The 23,579-nt window shown below is 41.5% G+C and overlaps 1 long non-coding RNA gene across 1 annotated transcript; it reads right to left on the bottom strand.

Annotated features, from left to right (window-relative positions):
• Positions 1–1,733: 1,733 nt before the first annotated feature.
• Positions 1,734–3,447, bottom strand: LOC125799444 (uncharacterized). Its single transcript, XR_007438407.1, has 2 exons — positions 3,167–3,447; positions 1,734–2,971 (listed from the first exon to the last, which is right to left on the bottom strand). It is a non-coding gene; the product is annotated as an uncharacterized LOC125799444 (long non-coding RNA).
• Between the last annotated feature and the right edge of the window lie 20,132 nt (positions 3,448–23,579).

The raw sequence follows: 23,579 nt of genomic DNA on the forward strand, positions 1-23,579 counted from the left end.
GGCTAACTTTTTACTTGAAGTGTATGCGCTGTAACTGTACTCTAATTCACACATGGTTTGTTGTTTTTGGGGAACTAAGCTCTTGGTGGTGATCTGGTCAAAAAAGTGATGGAAGTGTGAAGTTGAAGGCTTTTACGAGAAGGTAGAGAATGCTTAGCAGGCGTTTAAATTTCTTTGCTTTCCCGCTAACCATGAGCTTCTTCCTCAATCGGCTACGATGTGCTAGCTCTCCTGAAAAGCACCAGCGCATGCTAAGCAGTTAGCACAGTGCGCTAGTCATAATGCAAGTGATGAAACAGGTCTGATTCAGACCTTTAAAGCAGCAAAACAATGATCTTATCATGGTTTAAAATGAGAGATTTCTAAAGATGAGTCAGTATTTGGTCTACGGGTCATTAAATTGCTAATGTTTTTCCTCAGATTTAGCCAAATTCTGATGAACCAGAGGTCATAAAGGATCTTTGTTTACAAGCAGAGATTTCAATATTTTAACTGCATAAGTTCAGACATCCCAAGTTGCAAAGGTTGATTTCAGGGAGAGCACATACACCAAAGGATTATGGATTTATATTAATTAATTTTACTTTTTTTAAACTTAAATTTGGAATTTGGAAGGCCCTGCCTCTGCTTGCCTTTGTTTTTTTTTTTTTTTTTTTTTTTTTTTTTTGCCTTTATCTGACAAAAATTGACAGTTACAATATCACAAAAAAATTGCACAACATCAAAAACATTTCATATCATATTAAAATAATTATTAATATTGCCTCCGGCATGATCTGCTTTCTCTCACTCACTAAACAAATCCCGTCCGGGAGGCGGGAAAAACACTGCCCGCCCACACTAAAAAATGATTGGCTCACAGACTCTTTGCAGAGAACAGGCCAATCAGAACCCTCTCTGTTTTCTCTCTCTCCTTCCCACACGCGATTAGAGAAAAAAAGTCTGTCGCCTGTGTGCGCGTTTGGGGCGCTCGTTCTGAATTCCGGGAGATTATATGTGACTCGCGGGCATCAGGGAGCCGCTACCGAAATGCGTTTGCTTAGGAATTTGTAATTAACATTAAACAATGTCGAAATATTGGTTTGAAATGTAATTGTAGCTACTAGCATAACAGAAGGCTGTGTGTGAACATGCTGTGAATTTTAACCTAATTAGCTGTTGGGAGCTGCAGTTGCCACTTTAAATCAGTAATGGTGTGTAAATTAGATGATTATTCGGATCAAGAAAAACACTACAGAGTGTTTTTTCATTGTATGTGATGTCTCATTTTTACAGTATCAAAAATGACATTAGCAACCCAAATACCAAACGTATGTTAAATAAACATTTTTTCATGTGAAATTTATTGGTCAGAATTGATTTATTAATGCACATCAATTGTAGGTCGATTCAACACGGATTCAAAATGATGGTTTTATTAAACATATTGTTTGTATTGAACTCTACTTACACTAAATATGTATGTCTTATTTTTATTTTGGTTTTATAGCATGTACTGTGCTCTTGCAATCTAAAAAAGACATTTAAACAATAATGTCAATTGTTATTATTTAAGGGGAGCAGCTTTCACACCTTCTTTCAAAAGCATTGTGAGCAGCAAACCGAGCTCTAAAACCGTGAATGAACGCTGAATTAATGTCAGAATTTCAACACTAACTCTCATCGACCAGGCAGTGTTTAATAATGATTGTTTTTCTATCATTAATCTTAAAAAATGTTTTGAAACCGAAAAATTATATAAAAGTATATTTATTTACCATTCTTTGCTATTATGGAAGTCTGCTTGACATTACTTGATATTAGCTACATTTTTCCTGTATTCACAGAGAATTACATTTTACAGAATTGCAGTTTTAAGCTCAATATCTGTGTTTTTAAAACAGTGAAAATTTAAACAATAATCCTTCAAGCATTTATTTTCACCCCAATCTCATAGTTTACAGTCAGGTGTTTGATTCTCTCTCTCTCTCTCCCGGTGGTGTGTGTAGTGCTGTGTGGTGGTTGTGGCGGGGGGCTGCCTGCCTGCTCTGGGGCTCCGGGGAGGTGAAGCGATGGGGGTGCAGCTGGTGCAGACGGTGCAGTGGGTTTGGTGGCTGAGAAGAGCTTAGGCATTTTGGGGGATAGGGAGAGGATGACATGGGGGGGCTCGGTGGGCTTCTCTTCATCCCTTGATCTTTTGGTTTCCTTGCCTGCTGTGAACATCGCTTTCTAAGAACCTGTGTGTCAGGGGGGGTTTGGGGTTGTTGAGAAGAAAGGGGGTGGTGGGGTGAAGGTATTTAAATGTTCCATCACCCAAAAAACCCTCTGTGAATCATCAGAGTTTGCCTTTTTTTCTTTAAATTGTTCTATAAGCTTCACAAGCTTCACAATTTGTTACAACAGCCGAGGGTGTAAGGTGTAAGATCCCATGTCAGTGATGAACTGAGAGAAAAACAGGTCCACGCCTCTTATGAGCAGCAGCACGGAGATGCCAATTATTGTGGTGACAAGAGCAGAGGGCGGTTCTTTAATTAGGCAAACCTAAGGAGTCACATGACTGAACTTCGGAAGATTGAAGACGAGTCGTGCTGCAGCATTCTGAATTAATTGTAGTGGTTTGGTGGCTCTCAGTGGAAGACCAGCCAGTAGAGAGTTGCAGTAGTCAAGTCTTGAGATGACAAGAGACTGCACAAGCACCTGAGTGGCTTCCTGAGACAGAAACGGTCGAATTCTTCGGATGTTGTACAGGAGAAATCTGCATGACTGAGTCAGATTCGCAATATGGCTCGAGGATGATAACTGGTCATCCATTACTACACCAAGGCTTTGTGCTTCTGCCGATGGAGTGACCAGTGAGTTGTCAAAAGAGATGGAGAGATTGTTGTGAAGGCTCATAGTTCCTGGGATGAACAGAAGGTCAGTCTTGCTGGGGTTGAGTTTTAGGTGATGAGAACTCATCCACATTGAGACATGCTGAGATGCGGGATGAAACCTGAGTGTCGGAAGGAGGAAAAGAAAGGATTAGTTGAGTGTCATCCGCATAGCAGTGGTATGAGAATCCATGAGAAGATATTATTTCACCCAGAGAGCGAGTATAGAGTGAGAAAAGAAGAGGACCAAGCACCGAGCCTTGTGGAACCCCGGTGGAGAGTCTGCATGGGGCAGATGTTGCCCCTTGCCAAGTTACCTGGTAGGAACGGTCCTCCAGGTACGATGCAAACCACTGCCATGCAGAGCCAATGATTCCAAGGCTGGTGAGGATGGAAAGGAGAGTGCTGTGGTTGACCGTGTCGAAAGCAGCAGATAGATCAAGGAGAATCAGAACAGATGACAGGTTGGTAGCTTTTGCTGCATGAAGCTTCTCTGTAACTGCAATGAGGGCAGTTTCAGTAGAGTGTGCAGGTTTGAAGCCAGACTGGTTAGGATCCTGAAGATTGTTCTGAGTGAGAAAGAGAGAAAGTTGGTTGTAGACAGCACGCTCAAGGACTTTAGAAAGGAAAGAGAGGAGAGAAACTGGCCTGTAGTTGCCAACATCCAAGCTGTCTAGAGTTGATTTCTTCAAGATAGGAACCACTCTGGCAGTCTTAAAAGTTGATGGAACATGACCAGATGATGTGTTAATGATGTGAGTGATGAACGGAAGGAGGTCAGGAGCAATTGTCTGAAAGAGGGAAGATGGTAAAGGGTCAAGTGGGCAAGTGGTTGGATTGTTAGAATGTAGAAGATGAAGGATTTCATCTGTGGAAAGCAGAGAGAAGTGAGACAGAGAAGTAGAATGTGGAAGACAGAGCTTGGTGTGAAGGGTAGAGGCAGGGGGAAAGGATTGGCGGATATTTGCTACTATCTCCTCAAAGAAGTTGACAAAATCATCCGGGGAGAGGGTTGTGGGAGGTTGAGGAGTGGGAGGGTTTAGCAGAGGTGAGAAGATGGTGAAGAGTTTGCGAGGGTCAGATGCTGATTCTTCCAGTTTCCTTTTGTAGAAAGAGGATTTTGCAGCAGTTACCTCTGTTGAAAATCGGGATAGGAGAGATTGGTAAGAGCAAAGGTCTGAGTATTGTTGAGATTTTTTCCACTTTCTCTCGGCTAGCCTTAGCTCTCTACGGTTGTTGCGTAGAACATCCGACAGCCATGGGGTGGCTGGAGAGGATTTTGCTGGCCTTGAAGTAAGAGGAGAGAGAGTGTTGATGGAAGAGGTGATAGATGAGAGGAAGGTGTTGGTAGCTGTTTCCAGAGGGAGGGAAGAGAAGGAGTCAGGATTCGGAAGAGTGGTCAAGATAGTTGAGGCAAGAGAGGAGGGAGATATAGCACGAAGATTGCAATGAGTAGTGGAAATTGAAGAGGTTGTGTTTGTAGGAAGAGCAGGAAGAGAGAGCGTGAAGGATAGGAAGTGATGGTCAGAGAAATCTAGAGGAGTCACAGTTAGATCCAGAGCTGGAGCAGGTCTGCTAAAGACAAGGTCTAGAGTGTTTCCTGCTCTGTGAGTTGGAGCAGACAGATTGAGGGAGAGAGAAAAAGAAGACAGAAGTGGAAGAAGACAGGATGACTGTAGTTTCTCTGAGGGGAGGTTGAAGTCACCAAGGAGGATAAGTGAGGATTCAACCGGTAACCCACTCAGGAGAGTGTCCAGTTCATCAATGAAGTTGCCCAGTGGGCCAGGAGGACGATAGAGAACAATGATATGGAGTTTGACAGGAAAAGAGATAGTGACAGCATGAAATTCAAAAGAAGAGATGTCAAGATGCAGAAAAGAGAGTACAGTGAAGGACCACTTACGCGACAGAAGCAGGCCAGTTCCACCACCCCTGCCGGTTGGCCATGGAGAGTGGGAGAAGGCAAAAGCAGATGACAGGGCAGCTGGAGTTGCAGAGTTCTCTGGAGTGATCCAAGTCTCAGTCAGAGCCAGAAAGTCCAGAGATTGAGCAGAGGCAAGAGCTGTGATGAAGTCAGCCTTCAGAACTGCAGAATGGCAATTCCAGAGTCCCCCATGCACCAACACCTGAGAACTTAGGGAACTAGGTGGGTACAACAGGTTGCTAGGATTGCGGTTTCTGCCCTGATGCCGGTGTCTACGGGTGTTGCAGGAGATGAGAGTAGGAATTTGGAAGCACATTGTCAAATCTTAAGTTTTACTGTTTGATTTAAATTTGAAAGACTAAAATTTGCTGATCAAAGAGTCAAAGAGTCCTTGCACAAACCGCTACAGACGTAAATACACCAAAAACAATGTTAATTTGTTACTGATGTAAAGTAAAGAAAAAACATATTTCTATAAAAAACAACAGAAATATCAGTAGAATACCGAATTAATGTCTAAATACTAATTGTCCACACATACCCCCCTCCGTCCCTTGCATTGGACTAGTCCATAATATGATGACGTAGTAATGTGCCGCACGATGTGTTTCCTCTAATTACATCCACGCCAAAGCAAACACTGGTAATTTACACTGATAGTAAATAAACACAAGAGTGTTACTGACCAAAATAAATGCTTTTTAGGAGAGATATAAGTTATGAGTAAATATTTATAAGACAATACCTGACAAAATCTGTTTTAATGACGTTAATAAACATCACTGTGACCGCGCTATTCACAGTTTCACCGCAGCAAAGGACGAGGACGTGAATCACTTATCTAACCAGCCTGTACTGATTTCTGCCCTTACCCTTTCAATAACCTCCAATAGCCTTTAATAGTCTTCAGTAACCTTCAACAGTCTAACCTTGCAGCCGTGGTGTGTCCACTAAACTCCGTAGTTATAAACATCATGAGGTTAGCAGCGCGCTAACTGACCTGTTTTTAGTGTGATCCGAGCAATGATGGCTGCTCTTAACTGCTGCTGTTAGCTGCTTGGGCTGAAAGATGAACTGTAGAGAGCTGTATTATCCGGTTAGTGGGGTTAAAACCTTTATTTCATACACAGATGAACTTAAGAAAACTGTAAAAAACGCTCCAGACTGGCTAAGCTGAGCCCTGTAGCCCATGGCTGGGCTGTAGCTCTGACTGAGTAAAGACAGCGGGGCTTGTGCTGCTGCAGCTCTGGCTAGTGGTTGGACGAGGAACTGCAGCTTCCTGTAAGTGAGCAGTTTCACCGGCCATCCACACACAGGTCTGATTAATTGGTTAACCCTAAACTCCTGAATAGGATCGGCTAAAATCAGAAGAATATCTGCTGATCGCCGATTCCGTATTTTGGCTGAAAATCGTCCGATACTGATACACTGCCGATCGATCGTTTGTGTGTGTTTCAAGAATGAGGGCCCCTTGTTTATATTTTGCCTAGGGCCCCAAAATGGCTAGATCCACCCCTGGACAAGAGTGGCAAGGAAAAATTCCCTTACATTAAAGGGAAGAAACCTTAAGAAGAACCAGTTCCACTCAGTACAAACAGATAACAAACAAATAACAGAACAAAACAACAGTACATAGAGATAATGGGTAGCTATAGCTAATGTAACAGATAGTAATTTATGAATGTAAAATGTTATGGGCACATTGAAAATTAAAATTGAATTGTGCTTAGGTCCACATTATTCGAAGTTCATGGCTATTAGCCATTCATGGATATACCGCCTCACCCAGCATAACAACAACTGTGACAATAGAGACACATTAGCTTATCTAGCTTGTTTAATTTGCCAAATTAAGTCATTTTTACACCTGGTTTTAGACCACAATAATTTATTGACCCGACAGACAGTTCTGGTGGAAACAGGAGAGTTGAGGTGCACACTGAATTCTGCCGTAATCTGATCAGCCGTGGTTTATGTTTTTTGGATACAATCCGGGTCAGCACCCGAACATCCCTTTCAGAAAGCTTCCTCTTGCGTCCACAGTTAATCTTGTTGGATGTGGTTGGTCCGTCTTGGTGGTATGCAGACATTACCCTGGATACCTTGGCTCTTAATGCATCAAAAAGATTTGCTGTCTTGGTCATAGATGCGCCAGCAAGACGTGCACCAACAATTTGTCCTCTTTTGAACTCTGGTATGTCACACATTCCAATATTTTGAGCAAAACTGTGCTCTTACCCTGCTAATTGAACCTTCACACTCTGCTCTTACTGGTGCAATGTGCAGTTAATGAAGATTGATCACCAGGCTGGTCCAATTTAGCCATGAAACCTCAGGTGTTTCAGTTTCATTGTCCAATTCCTGTATATAGTGCATATAGGGGGTTTGTGGGGTAGCTGTGTGTTTTGTCCCAGGACCAATTCTTTTTCCTAACCCCAGCCCTGTTACATGTTCGAACACTAGTTTGTTTTATGGCTGAGAACAGCCTGCCTCAAAAAGTTTGGACCATCTAGAAAAGTGTTTTCACAATGCAAACGTCCGGAACCATTGTTCAGTAGATCCCATAATGGTCGGACCAAATTCTGATCCTTTGGTCTGTACCCAACAAGGTTGGTATGAAAGCCCCCTTAGTATGTGTTGTGCTGGTATAAGTGGATCTGATGCAGCAGTGCTGCTGGAGGTTTTAAACACTGTGTTCACTCACTGTCCTCCTACCAAGCTGCTCCACCTTGTAGATAAAATGATGTCAGAGACAGAAGCTCTGAATCTGTTGCTGCAGAGTTTATGTTGATCATCCTGCTGTCCTTTATCAATGCCCACAGGACACTGCCTACAGGAAGCTGCCGCTGTTGACTGGATATTACTGGTTGGTAGACTATTCTCAGTCCAGTGGTACTGGACCCATATTTTATTTATTATTAGATTGTGAAAGTGATCATTTTTACCATTAAAAATTCATGGCAGCAACACATTTAGTGTCACAGTTGTGGTTTTACAATAATAAACGTGTGGTTTTTTTAATTTATTTAACTCCAGATTGTTCAGTCTGAACCCATACATCACACAGCACAGACACATTTTTTCACTTACTACACTCATTTGCATGTATTTATTTTACATGTATTAAAGGCGTACAGTTTCAATTGCTCCACAGACACAGAACTGCATGTATTGCTTCCTCCAATTTCCTCCCATCCTTTTCAATTAGACCAAGTGAGCACTTGAAACACAACTGGAACCACTCACTAACAATCTGATACACCAGGACTAGCTGCTAGCAGCAGCCTAGCAACGCCATAGAAACCTCTTGCCAGCACCAATTACCAACTCATAACCATAGCAACTGCATAGTTACACCTTAGCAGCTAACAGCTACAGTGTAGCAATACCTTAGCAACCACCAGGCAACCTTAGTGAAACTACTGGGAACCAATGTAGTTTTAAAACTATTCTGTCTATCTTTGACAGAAATGCACTTTTCTAGTACTAGTAATAGTTTACAATTATGTCTTAATTATTTTTTTTTTTTTTCATTTTAAAATTAGATTTTTGTATTGTATGTTAGTATGTCAGTATTTGATTTGTAGACTCTACATGAAAGATGAAAGTGTGTGTGTCTATGTGTGTGTAATGGGAGAGGCTGTGGTTTGTGTGAGGGAATGAGGGGAAGAATGAAATGTATGGTGTCACTTTCTCACGGCCCACAATTTAGCTCTCTCGCTCAATTTCTTTGCTCAGCACCCCCACCCATTTTACTGTCAGCTGCCCACTTTTACACATCCTCTCTCTCTATCTCTCTTTCTCTCTCTCTCTCTGCTCTGAGATATTGAGTAATATGTAAGTAATTTCTTTCCTTTGCCATTTCAATACACTAAAAAAAAAAACACAATATTGCTAATGCAGTTTTACATTGAGTAAAATAATATTGTACACTAAAATGTTCTTAGGTCCTGTAAAGTAGCAGCCATACAATGTTTGGCCTGGCCACACTTATGTATATATGCTCTGAGGTGTTTCACATCATTTTCACATTGCAGACAAACCATGGTTCAGCTGATCCGGACTGAGTCAGGCCATGTATTTTGGTTTGTAGTACCTTACATACCTGTTAATCTGGATTGGACCTAACTGAAAAAGTCTGAGGACCAAACATGATAGGTGGAAAACCACTTTCAGTTATGAAAGCTTTAAGTGGTGTTGTTTAAGTGGAGCTGTTGGCAGTTTTAGAAACTTCTATCCATTTCTCATAATAAATCTTATTAGTAGGGTTGTGGAAAGGATCAGCAGCTTCATGTTCCTTGTTGTTCACATGGACACAATACACCATACATGGTGAAGATAGCACCTCAGATGGCTGAGGTGGTTTGGTTTGAATCCCTGCATCCTCAAGACACCTGCCTTGTGGAGAGCATCCTGATGGGAAGCATCACCATCTGGTATGGGAACTGTACTGCTCTTGAGGCTTAATACATCACCAGGGTTTAGTTCCCAAACCTTCTGGATTTATACACCAACTATTGCCTGGGGCAATTTGGGAGAATTATAATAGAGGACTCCATTTACCCAAGCACACAGGGGTGTAGGTACAGAAACCTGAATAACAGAACCAGTTGGTTCAGAAACAGCTTCTTTCCATGTACCATTGGACTGCTTAAATATAGGGGGTGGGACAATGAAACTAAAACACCTGGTTTTAGACCACAATAATTTATTGTCCAGACGGACAGTTCTGGTGGAAACAGGAGAGTTCAGGTCTAAAACCATTGAATTCTGCCGTGATTTGGGCAGCCGTGGTTTTATGTTTTTTGGATACAATCCGGGTTAGCACCCGAACATCCTTTCCAGACAGCTTCCTCTTGAGTCCACAGTTAATCCTGTTGGATGTGGTTGGTCCTTCTTGGTGGTATGCTGACATTACCCTGGATACCGTGGCTCTTGATACATCACAAAGACAAACCAACAATTTGTCCTCTTTTGAACTCTGGTATGTCACCCATAATGTTGTGTGCATTGCAATATTTTGAGTAAGACTGTGCTCTTACCCTGCTAATTGAACCTTCACACTCTGCTCTTACTGGTGCAATGTGAAATTAATTAAGATTGGCCACCAGGCTGCTCCAACTTAGCCATGAAACCTCCCACACTAAAATGACAGGTGTTTCAGTTTCGTTGTCTAACCTCTGTAGATCTTGTAGAAAATATCTCCTACAACAGCATTTGAACTGGAAATGGCATAAATTAAGGGTGGTCTCTTATACACACTACGGTGCACTGATAGAAGGGATTTTTTTTATTCTAATGTAGAACTGAGGTTCACTTTGATGTCACATAAACTGAACACACTTCGTTCCAGTGTGGAAACGATTTCATCATCATTTTTTCATTCTTATCACGATCGTCATCGTCTGACACAGCCACGAAAAAATCCCATCACATTATTCAGAAATCTCTTGTAGTCATATTGTCTGTTAACCCTCAGGATGCCCTTTCTGTGGCTTAATAATGACAGTATTTTCTAGCCGGGGCTGTGTGGGTCTGATAACTACTGCTTTCATTTTTTCTCATCCTGCGCTTAACTGTGTCTGCCATCTTCCTCTGTTTCTTCTCTCAAACTTTTTGAAACTCACGAGAGTGGGAGGCTGTGGGTGTGTGAACTGTGGCAATCGCTTGTACTCAAGACATTTAAATAGACAGTCTTGTAAACAGATATCACTGTACAATATCAACAATACCATGCAGAACAGTCTACAGGGCATTTAAAGATAAGCACAAGATTTATTAAAAAAGTTGTATGCATGAAATGTATCTTTTGATGATGTTTCATTGTTGCGAGTGTCCAGGGCAGGGTACGCCAAGAACAATGGTTGAATGACCTGAATGATCCTGTGATACAGCATATTAGTCCCCTTAATCCTTTATATGAAGATAAAGGTTACCAGTAACAATAATTGATTAAACATTTAGACGGATTTAGAGTTAAATACAGAACAAGTGTGAAAGCATGAGTAACGCTGCAACATGCCAGATGTCTCAGCATGGCATTGTAGATGTTCCTAATGGAGTCCTGTGATAACCCATGCAATGCAGCTTCAATATTCTCACACAGCTCCTGCACATTGTGCGGTATGGGTGGAATGTTGATAGGGCATCCAATAGCATCCCAACCATTTTCAATCAGAGATAGATCTGGAGATGCAGCTGGACATGGTGCAGCATATGTGTTTTACTCTTTCTCGCCTCTCACTCTTTCTCGCCTTTCACTCTTTCTTACTTCTCTGTCTCTTCCTCTCACTCTCACTCTTCCTGCATTCTCACTCTTTTTCTCACCTCTCTCTCTTCCTCTCCCTCTTCCTCTTCTCACTCTCCTTCCCCCTCTCACTCTTCATCCTCTGTCACTCTCCCTCCTCCGCTTACTCTTCCCCCTCTCACTTTTTCTCCTCCTCTCCCTCCCCCTCTCACTTTTTTCCTGCTCTCACTTTTTCTCCTCCTCTCACTCTTTCTCATCTCTCTCTCTCTTCCTCTCCTTCTTCCTTCCCTCTTACTCTTTCTCACCTCTCACTCGTACTCTTCTTCTCACTCTTCCTCCCCCCTTACTCTTTCTCATCTCTAACTCTCCTGCCCCCTCTTACTCTTCCTCCTCTGTCACTGTCCCTTCTTCGCTTACTCTTCCTGCCCTCTCACTCTTCCTCCCCTCTCACTCTTTCTCGCCTTTCACTCCTCCCCTCCCTCTCACTCCTTCTCCCCTCTCACTTTACTTCTCCCTCCCCCTCTTCCTCCCCTCTCACTCTTTCTCTCACCTCTCTCTTCCTCTCCCTCTTCCTCTCCTCACTCTCCCTCTCCCCCATTCTCCCTCACCATCTCACTCTTCCTCTCCCTCTTACTCATCCTTCTCTCTCACTTTCCCTCCCCCCCTACTCTCCCTCTACTTCTTCCTCTTCCTCTGCTCACTCTTCCTCCTCTCTAACTCTCATTCCACCTCTCACTCTTCCTTTTACTCTTCCCCCCTCTTACTCTCACTGTACCTCTTACTTTTCTGTCCTATCATTCTTCCTCCACTCTCATTCTTTCTCTCCCTCCCCCTCTCACTTTTCCTCCTCTTTCACACTTTCTCACCTCTCACTCTTCCTCCCCTCTAACTTTCCCTCCCCCTCTCACTCTTCCTCCCCTCTCACTTTCGTCCTCTCTCACTCTTCCTCTCCTCTCATTCTTCCTCCCCTCTCACTCTTCCTCTTCTCTCACTCTTCCTCCCCTCTCACTCTTTCTCGCCTTTCACTCTTCCTCCCCTCTTACTCTCACTCTACCTCTTACTCCTCTTCCCTTTTATTATTCCTCCCCTCTCATTCTTTCTCTACTAGCTCTACCCTTCCCTTTCACTCTTCCTCCCCTCGCCTGTGGTCTTTTTATAGAGCTTGATTTTCAATTGAAGTGCTTTAATTTAACCGTTAAGGTATTTGTTCAAGTTACACATATTGATAGTGTTACTTCACATAGTGATTTTGAATGGCAGTGTTTTGATGTGGAAACACGTGGCTTTATGTCAGATTGTTTGTGTTTAGAGTTTTTTTAATTTGGGAAGAGGTTATACCCTCTGTGTGTCAGTTGAAATAATTGTGCTACACATGTCATTTAAAAAAAAAGATAAATTAGCCTGATACAAAAATCATCATTCTATATCCTTTTAGGAAAAGTAAATCTTGATTGTTTACTTTAGTTGTTGATTTGTCAGCATAATGTTCATGTGCAGTGGGAGATATCCAACATGGTGACTTTGTTTTGTAGATACAGCATAGATCATGCCTAGTAATCACAGTATTTATCTACAGCATGATTAAGCAGACAGGCCTACTACATACTTTGAGCTGAAACTGCCATGCTGCCAAAAAGAAAAGTGAAAGCAGCCAGCAAACCTCCTGCTAAACACTTGAAAGAAGAGAACCTAAACCTTCAGAAATTGTGAAAGTAAAAGAAAGGACATTTTCAAAGTGTTAGATTTTCAGGTTTTTCAGAAACACCAAGCAGACAAATTTCATTTCAAGAGATGCTGCATGTTGGAGGACCTGCTTCTCATATAAACTACCTTGCCATGCATCCATTTAAGTTTATGCATTTATACACATACTAACAGATAATAAAAATGGTCAAATTTATAGTAGATTTTTCCTTTAGTTTAAAACTGCAGTTTTTAATTATTTTTAATAATAAAAATTTGGTTCCCTAAACTGCTCCCGTCTCCAAAACAGCTTTTATATTTTACCAAACATACCGAACCCATGGAACAAGCACAGCTAGATCTGGAAAAAAGGCCAGTGTGAAAACACCCTAACACTATATCTAACACGATTAATGTCTACATTATTCTCCCTCTGTAACAGGAAATAACAAGTATAATTCTTGATTACAATGCAATGAAAATCAATAATTGCTTATGAAACAGGGGGAATCCGCTCATCTTAATACTGCCAGTGTGTAAGTGTAAACCCTGGGTACCCACATGCTACACCACAGGCTGTTGTGGCTATAAAGCATGCATGGTAAACAGGTAAACACCTTTTTAATGCGGTTGGCACAGCAAGCTGGTTGAAGCAGGACTGTTGACCATGTTGTTTACCATATACTAAAGTGCATGCTCTGTGTACAATGGTGTAAATGTTTAAATTATATATTTAACCTGTTTTAACAGAAAATAAGGCAGAAACTAACTGATCTCAGATTCAGTGATCTTATCTGTGGGGTTTTTTTTTAGGTTAAAAGCATTTCAGTTTACCACAATTTCCTATATACATTAATCACTGAATCTGCAGCCTTATCTAAAGGAAAAAACATTAATAACCAGAAGCTAAACTAAACAAGTAAGTTTTCAGTCTAGACTTAAAGATTGAGACTGTGTCTGAGTCCCGAACATATTCGGGGAGATTATTCCAGAGTTGAGGAGCTTTATAAGAGAAAGCTCTTCCTCCTGCAGAGCTCCTCTGAATTTTAGGAACTACAGTAGCGTACCTGACAGTAGCGCATTACAATAATCTAGCCTTGAGGTAATGAAGGCATGGACTATCTTTTCTGTGTCATGCAGGCATAAGGCATTTCTTAGCTTGGCAATATTACAGAGCTTGGCACATATTACATATGTGTTTATCGAATGCTAGATCTGAATCTATGATAACTCCAAGATTTTTAGCTGCTGAACCAGGGGTGACGGAGAAGTCGACCAGATTTAGCATTAAGTCTGATCATTTATTTCTAGCAGCTTTGGGGCCTAATAGGAGAACTTCTGTTTTATCACTATTTAATAGGAGGAAGTTGTGCGACAACCATGATTTTACATCTTTTACACAATCCTCGATTTTCTTTAACCTCACTCTGTCATCAGGTTTGGCTGATATGAAGAGCTGCGTGTCATCCGCATAACAATGAAAATTCACATCATGTTTTCTAATCATTTTGCCCAGTGGAAGCATATTTAATGTAAATTATAACAGTCCTAATATAGAGCCTTGTGGAATTCCATATCTTACCTTAGTATAACTGGAAGACATATAATTTTCCTTACAAACTGATAGCGATCGATTAAGTATGATTTAAACCATGCTCAGATCGAGTACTAGTAGGGAAACACAGCCTTGGTCGGCAGCAATAAGCAGATCATTTGTTATTTTAACTTAAGCTGTCTCAGTGCTATGATGGGGCCTTTTCATAGATCTGGTTTCTTTGCAGGTAAGAGCAAAGTTGTTGAGCCACAGCTTTTTGTAAAATCTTAGAGATAAACGGTAAGTTTGAAATAGGTCTATAGTTAGACAGTACAGTAGGATCAAGATTTGGTTTCTTGATCAGAGGTTTTATTACAGCTGTTTTAAAGGCTTTGGGTACATGGCCTAGGGTGAGTGATGAGTTTACTATCATTAACAGAGGTTTAATTATATCTGGTAGTACCTATTTTAGTAATTTTGTCGGAACTGCATCAAGTGTGCAGGTTGTGCTTTAAAACCTTTGAATAAAAGTCAAGACTTTCAAGGAAGCCAGACAACCTAGGCTAAAAGTAATACTACAAAAATGTGGACGGTTACTATGAATTATGAACACTCTATTCCATGCCAGAAACAGCACTTTCTTCATACTATAGAAAGCTGAAGGGGCTGTACTATTTTAGAAACATTATACAGCACTATACTATATAGAGTAAACCAACAATTGAACTCAAATAGATCAAGTTTGTTTATAGTACAATTGTCAAATATGACTCAACTACTATGAGTTCCTGCAGGTGAACATGTGTGTCCACAAATACACACAAAGGGAAACTTAATAATTGACTGTAGCCTGTGGCCATTGACAGCTTTTTTCGACTGGCTTCTTGCAACATCTGTTTGCAACATGAGGTGTGTATGTTTCTGACGCTCCGTCAGTGTGTAGTCATTCCCCCGGGCTATCTTAGGTAAAGTTGTAGATCATATATTACGATGAACTACCTGGTCCCTATGTTGTAGGCTGTAAGAACAAAAGCTACTGATCTAATTTTCTATGAGCATTTCTTTTTTTTGTCTATTGTTCTAATTTAAATTTACATAAAATCTAAGCATAATAACTAAAACATTTAATTACACATTTATTAAACATTTCAAGGCAACCGATTTCCTCAAATTATATAAAGAAACTCATTTAATCTTATTATGTAGCTATAGCATTAGCATAAAGCTTTTCTGTAAATTGGAATTTCATTTAGAAATGTAAACAGTTTTGTTTTGTTGAGTTCTCCTCTAACCCTGCTGACCTGAAACACTTTCTTCTTCACAGGGTTGTTTCACAGTTCACTTGCAGCTATGCGGTCATGCCCTGCCTTGCAAACAAGTTACGTTTCAGAGTTTCTTCTTGATCTTATTAATAGTCTCACACACAATACGGTCTTAAAAGTGGAAAGGTAAAAGAAGAGCTGGGGCTGCTGGACTCCACCCTGCGCTGTGATCCAGCAGACACACACACAGATAATCCAGCAGATAGAAAAATCTGGCCTGGTGTCTCTGAGTGCAGGGCTGCAGCAGGATCGACGCTTGCAGGGCCTGCGTATCTGTGCGGTATTTTCGGATGAGGCGAGTCTTTGTGGGCTTTCTTTCTTTCACACACACCAACGCCCTGCACAGCCCTTCTCTGAGTTAATGGGTGAGATTGTGTCAAGGGGGAAGAGGTGTGAAGCCACAGAGTCCTGCAAAGGACAACAAGACGCTGCTTCTAGCCCACACTTGCAGACACATACACATATAAATGCATATGCAAGGGCCCACACACACACACTCACACTCACACACACACACCAGTAAGTGTAAACAGACATGGGTATTATTGTAGCAGTGAGTGTGATATATCACAAAGCTTTAATGACTGGTTCAGGCTGTTTTGATTTCCATTTTACAGTAACTGACAGATTACACCGGAACGTTCTGCTGATTTCTGAGAGTGGGCGATGTGACAACAAATGAACATCATAGTCAAAGACACCAAACACATTTAGCAAGATATTTAGGGCGTTTTCACACCTGAGAGTCCAGACCAGAGTCAGAACCAATGCTGATGTGTGTGTTGTTACATTGTATTCTGTACATTTATTCTGTTAGTTTTGTCCAGTTTCACACTGCAGTTTACAGACTGAGTGCACTAAATAACTTTACTACATTCTGTCACCACCATCTACATGAGCAGAGTCTCCCTGTACTTTACACTGATTGGTTGGTAGATTGTTTTGACTATTGTAAGTCGCTTTGGACAAAAGCGTCTGCCAAATGTAATGTAATGTTTTCAGTTCATGGAGCAGCTTTTCCAGGTGTTTCCGGGTGCTAATTCCCATCAATGTTCTCCTGTTTCACCACGTCGAAGCGTAGACGTAGACTCTGTGCTTTTCCTGATCGACTCCTTGTTCTGAACATATTTTTTTACTAGCTACTGCAGACAATGTGGGGTTAAAGAATAGTTTCATGTGCAGCATCCATATAAAACTCAGAGAGACCTATTGTATTTCACAAAGAACAAGAAACAGTGTATTTTATCGGAAGGAGAAATTTATAAATGAATGATGTTAAAATAGGGTTGTCAAAGTGAAGTTGTTAAGTCTAATAGCAAAGAGCACATCTGAAGGGTGTATAATTTAGTGGTGAGGAGGCAGCATGATCCTATGGGGGATGGGTACCGATGGGTAGCGATATACGTGCCCCAAGCAGGTCAATGGGGCTAGATAACCATAAGATTGGCGCTGCAGCCCTGCTCAAAGGTAAAGCACTAACAACATTGAAAGACCTGCTGGAGACAAAACACGGAAATCTGGATGCCCCCAAGTTTTTCTGCAGCAATTTGGCCAGGCTCCAGTGGCTGAAGTGCAGAAAGTTAAAGGGGAGAGAAAAAGAGTTGCTCAGCCTGGTGTGGAAAGCTTACCCCAACCTCAAGGACGATGTGCACATGGAGCTTACACTGGGAGCTTTTGAGACAGTGTACAGTACTACAGTGTTTCTTTTGCTGCCTGGAATTAGTGTGGTGCACGGGAGGGCCAGGACGCCACAGAGACTATCCTAAGGTCAGTGACAAGCAGCAAATTAAAAAAACATTTACAAGTTTGTGTGGAAACAGGCTGACCCACATTCAAGATCCATGTATCCTGGGGCTGGGCTATCCCAGCTGCTGTGCTCTACAGGGGTAAGGTATGCATTCCTCTTAAAACCATACCTGTCAAGTCTCCCGTTTTGGCCGTGAAACTACCATATTTTACTCCTCTTTCCCGCCCTCCTCCCGTATTCGTATTTTCCCGTATTATATTAAAATAAAATATATATATATATTATTGAGGAGACAGGGCACTGACCGTTCTGTGTCTTTTAACCAATCGTGGAGCCGGTTCAAGGAGAAAGTCCCGCCTTTCAGGAGAAACAGCCAATCAGCTTGCAAAGGAGGGTCAGTGTGGGGAAGCCCCCCGTCGCTGTGAGTTCAGGCAGCTAGTCGGAGCAGCTGATCAGGGGTGGAGTGATCAAAAGAAAGAAGTATTAATTAAAAATGATTATTTTTACTGATGGAATATATCTGGTCCATGTCCTTTTAGTAAAAGCTCATGATACTATTTTTAGGTCACCAACAGTCATTTTGCAGAATTTGTGCACCCTTTGTTCAATTTTAAATCCATTAAATAAATAAAAAAATATAATTTAAAAGAGTGCATTTATGCCAAAAAAGTCATGAAATCTTATTTTTTTTTAAATATCTAGAAAAGGGTTTTTAATTTGGCTGTATTAAAAGAATAACATGTAGGAATGTCCACAACATTTCAGATTCTGATAATCTAATTGTAGTGTGTAAGTGGTTCACATGTGATTATTTTAGATTTTTTGTAAACCTGTCTTAAAATGTAAGGGATACTGAACCTTCGTTGGGCTGGTGGGACGGCTTTAAGCGTACAGAGGAAAATATCCCTTATTTTTAAATCTAAAACTTGACAGGTATGCTTAAAACCAGGAGAGAGGAAAACTCAACAGATGCTCAAGGAGAGCCGCATGGGACTTCTTTCTTCTTAGGGGCGGCAGTTGGTGCTACTCGAAAGGCAAAGCAGATAGAGGAGTGTACCACCCCAGATAAAGCAATCAGTAACAAACTTGAGGAGTCCTCCGACATTTGTACAGCAGAAGGAGGCTGGCAAAGAAGTCTCTCGCAAGTGTAATCAAGTGTCTTGATGGAAAGGTTAGAAACAGAGGCAGAGGGTGCCAGTGTTGGAGGCACAGCATATCACAGAAATTCTGGCCCGCATGGACACAGTGCACATCAAAACCACAGAAATCCAAACCATACAAAGGGTGCAGAAAAACCACAATTTTGATCATACAAAATTTAGTCCTGACTGTGGTTTGCGGCCCGTTTCTCAACCGTTTTTTTTGCTTCAGACCAAACTGAGACCTAAGATAGAGCCCTATCTTACACCCTGCGCAAGGCACGTTGTGATGCTCACTGCTATCTTACCTTGTCCCTCTCCCCAAGAAGAGCCCCCAACCTGCGTGAATGTTTACAGGCCAGTAGCACTCACTTCGATCATTATGTGAAAAGTGCTTTGAGAGAGACGTTCTGGATCACGTCCGGTGCAGCATACTGGACCCCCTGCAGTTCGCCTGCCGTCCCAACAGACCCACCTCGGACGCTATCGATGCTGCCCTTCACTATTCCCTCTCCCATCTGGAAAACGAAGACTCCTACATCAGGATGCTCTTTGTGGACTACAGTTCTGCCTTTAACATGGTCATCCCCCACAAACTCACAAACACACTGTCTGTACTCGGCCTGCACCTCACCCTTTGCAGCTGGCTGTTGGATTTCCCGACTGGCAGGCCTCAGTCTGTCAGGATTGGAGACAGGACTTCAGCCAGTATCACCACCTACACAGGCACCCTGCCCTCAACACAGACAAGACAAAGAAGCTGATAGTGGACATGAGGAAGGAGAGGAGACCTCATCAGCCCCTGTTCATCCGGGAGCTTGAGGTGGAGAGGGTGAACAGCTTTACATACCTGGACATCCATATCAGTGAGGATTTCACATGGACATTGAACACCACGCAACTTGTCAAAGAGGCTCAACAGCAGCTGTACTTCCTGAGGAGGCTGAGGAAGTTCATGATATCTCCCAAGATCCTCTGCAACTTCTACAGCTCTGTCTTTAAAAGCCTTATGATCAACTGTATCACCGTGTGGTACGGCAACACCATTGCGCCGGACTGTACACGCCTGCTAAGAGAAGATCATCAGGACTCCACTGTGCTCTCCTTGCAGAGCATCTACCACCAGAGAGTCCTCAGGAGAGCTGCCTCCATCCTCAAAGACTTTACCCACTCCCACAACGGACTGTTCACACTTCTGCCTTCAGACCAGAGGTACAGAAGTGCGAAATGCAAAACCACCAGGCTAAAGAACTCCTTCTTCCCCACTGCTACCAGACTCTCGAACCTACCTCAGAAATAACCCTTCACCTTACTCTCTACACCAGGGGTGTCCAAACTATGGAGGTATTTTAGAAATAGAATGAAAGTTAGCCCGCTGTTAAGCAGGTTTTTATAATGTGAGATTCAAAGTTTGAATGCTAGGTGTCAGAAACGGGCCAAAGAGTCTAAAAGTGAAGAGGGTGCGCATTTCTAGCGCAGAAAAATGGGCCAAAGAGTCTAAAAGCGGAGAGAGTGCACATTTCTAGCGCAGAAAAACGGGCCAAAGAGTCTAAAAGCGGAGGGGGAGCGCATTTCTAGCACAGAAAAACAAGCCAAAGAGTCTAAAAGCGGAGAGGGTGTGCATTTCTAGAGCAGAAAAACAAGCCAAAGAGTCTAAAAGCGGAGAGAGTGCACATTTCTAGCGCAGAAAAACAGGCCAAAGAGTCTAAAAGCGGAGAGAGTGCGCATTTCTAGCACAGAAAAACAGGCCAAAGAGTCTAAAAGCGAAGAGAGTGCGCATTTCTAGCGAAAAAAAAACGGCCAAAGAGTCTAAAAGCGGAGAGAGTGCGCATTTCTAGCGCAGAAAATCGGGCCAAAGAGTCTAAAAGCAGAGAGAGTGTGCATTTCTAGCACAGAAAAACAGGCCAAAGAGTCTAAAAGCGGAGAGAGTGCGCATTTCTAGCACAGAAAAACGGGCCAAAGAGTCTAAAAGCGGAGAGAGTGCGCATTTCTAGCGCAGAAAAACGGGCCAAAGAGTCTAAAAGCGGAGAGAGTGCGCATTTCTAGCACAGAAAAACGGGCCAAAGAGTCTAAAAGTTGCCGTAATTAAGGAGTTTAATATTAAGAGACATCATGAAATTAAACATCAAATTGAAAAATCTTAGTTTACACAACACTGTCAAAGATAAAGATAGATGGTGTGTAGATGGTGTGTAAATGAAATAATCAGGAAAAAAAGTATTATTTAAAGTGGTATATTTCATTATTTGTTTTATTACAGAGTCTGTGGCCTGTGACTTCAAATATATTTCTCCTTCTGGCCCCCAACAAAAAAAGTTTGGACACCCCTGCTCTACACTTTGTCAAGGACAAAGGACTTTTCTTATAGGAACATGTTCCCTTTTACACTTTTTTCATATTTCACTGCTGTTGATAATCATATACTTGTAAATATATCATATACTTTTTCATAAAAAATCATATACTTTAATATTCATATTTAGTCTGTTGATTTTGTGCAGCATACTTGGCGAGGAGCACAGAAAGAATTTCATTGTACGAGGAAACGTGTTTCTTACTGTGCACATGACAATAAATTCTTTAAATCTTACACCCTGTCAGCAGTCTGATTGTCTGTGAGAAGTCTCTGCGTCTGCATGCACAAAACATGCAGTGCCAGGGAGAACCGCTAAGGCCTGGAACTCACGCCCTGACTACTCAAACCATGACAGAAGAACATGCATCATCCCCATCAACTTTGGCATTAAGAGGGTTCACAGCAGATGTTAGACCGACTACCTGAGGTGGTGTACCGGGTTCAGGTGGAGCAGCAGATTGCAGTAAAGAGACAGAGGAGAGCAAGAGTGAGCCCTGTGAGCAGAAAGAGACAGGCGGTTATATGTACTGGTGAGGCACTCATGTGTACTGGTGTACCAGGACAGCCATATTTTGAAGGGGGGGCTATGTGTCGACTGTTCCTACTGAGTAACTGTAGTTTGTGTGTGGGCAGAAAGGTAAGAAAAAGAGGGGCAAGTCTTCTTGTTAGTTGTAAGCGTATGCTAGCCTTATAAAGAGCATCTTCCCTAAAAGGAACATGCTGCCTTGTGTGAAGCTTTCCTTTCTGACACCACAATATGTCTCTGGGTAGGTAGTCTGGGGGAGTGACTACACACAGACGGTGAATGGGAAAGAAGCTGACAATGGCACCAGACTAAACTCAGTTATTATAAGTTGATTCAACTCAAGGTTCATGTTTAAAACATACAGTACTTGTGGCCAGAGGCGTGCAGACATTTATCAACCAAAGTGCCCTTTTGAAACTTTGTGTTTTTTTTATATTATTATTATTAAGATTTTACTGAGGCCGTTTTGAAATGATCTTTTGAAAACCTGAGCGATTAAAAACGAGTAAAAACAGAATGCCCTGAAATCAGCCCGCACACACCTGACCTCTCTCTTCCTCTGTCACGTGACCCCGTGTGGTCGCGCGCAAGGCACACTAGCAGTTCAGTTCAACGAGTCTTCAGCACAGCATGCACGGCAACAGATAGGCTTCTTTTTTTTCCTGTGTCCCACCAGCCAGGTAACATACACATCAAATAAAATCCTACCGTTTGCCCTCTAAGCCCAATGTGAAATCATTTTGTTGTGCAGTAAAATGTCTCAGTGCGCTAAAAAGTGACCTTTTTCCCCCAAAATGTCTGTGCTGGCCACTGCTTGTGGCCACATAAACTAGCTGACTTTAATTATTCCCAGCCGCCTCTCTCTCTCTCTCTCTCTCTCTTTTTCTCTGTTTGTCTGTGTTAATATCACACGTTTTCTGCTTACTGCAGTTCACAGTGCTCAAAAAGAAGTGTGACGGCTCAGCCTTAGCTTGTGAAAAACTTGCAGCATCTCTCTCTCTCTCTCTATCACACATACACACATCTGTACGAGTAGTTTCTGATCTGTTTGGTTTGGTGATTGGTTTGACACCTGAACCTACTCGTACAAACACCACACGCTCTGACATAAAAGACATAAAAGATAAACGCCAGCGTTCATATTTCGAGCGCTGCAGCTGAACACACTCATTTAAAGGCTGTGATAATGTTTCTAATATTAAACTGCTCTGAAAACAAACACCTAAGACTCAAACATAACATTCAGCTGACACTGCTTTACAGTGTACGCTGCACAGTGCACCAGCTCTCCAGCACTTACAGCGCCATCTGCTGCCTGTGTGATAGTACTGCCGGTAATCTGTGATCTAGCACCTAGACACAACGTTTTAAAGAGCTAATTCTACATAAATTAGTTTGCTATGTGTTTTTTAATTATATAATTATAATAATTATTATAATACAAATTATAATACTATAAATATAATTATATTATAATTGTAAGTTATGTGTTACATACTACTTCTGTATGTGTAGCTCAATAAATGTTACTCATATCAGTCTAAGTATATAATCATTTATTGTTCCTGGTAACTTTTATTTTGCTTGTGAACAGCATTACAATCCCACACTTCCTTCCGGGTGCAGATATATTTTGTTGCCAATTTTGCCAATAACACAGAATATTTGATTTGATATTTGCAAAAAATATATATGTACAATATTGTGCAAATATTTTAGGCACCTGTAGGAATTTTAAGTAAAGAAAAACTTCTTATCTGTCAAGCAAGTGTTTATTAACTCAGTAAAACCCTAGTATTACAATAAATACAAACAACACATTTTACAAAAAGCAGAGCTTTAACAGCCCTGTTTTCCTTAAAACATCTCCTAATCTCTCCTCATCCTAGTTTAATAGAGTTATTTCTAGTTCTTATCATATCAACACCTGATTTGGCAAATCAAATCTGCAACTGTGCAACTAAACTTTGTTTTATAACTTGGCTCAGGATACAACCTATTTAACTAAAAAAGAGACATTCTTGTTATTTTTTACTGTATTTCTTTTGTATGTTTATTTGCATCTGCATCTGCTTAGATAAATAGTGTAATTTGCTTAGGTGCCTAAAACATTTGTACAGTACTTTATTATATATATATATGTATATATATTCATTCTTTGTCTCTTTGATAGAGTGACCTGGAAGTTTCTCTCATCTGCACAAACATGCCTTATCATGGTTCAACTCAGACTTAACCGATCGTTATCAGTT

This window comes from Astyanax mexicanus, chromosome 3, assembly GCF_023375975.1.
Source record: "Astyanax mexicanus isolate ESR-SI-001 chromosome 3, AstMex3_surface, whole genome shotgun sequence".
Classification (NCBI taxonomy): Eukaryota; Metazoa; Chordata; class Actinopteri; order Characiformes; family Acestrorhamphidae; genus Astyanax; species Astyanax mexicanus.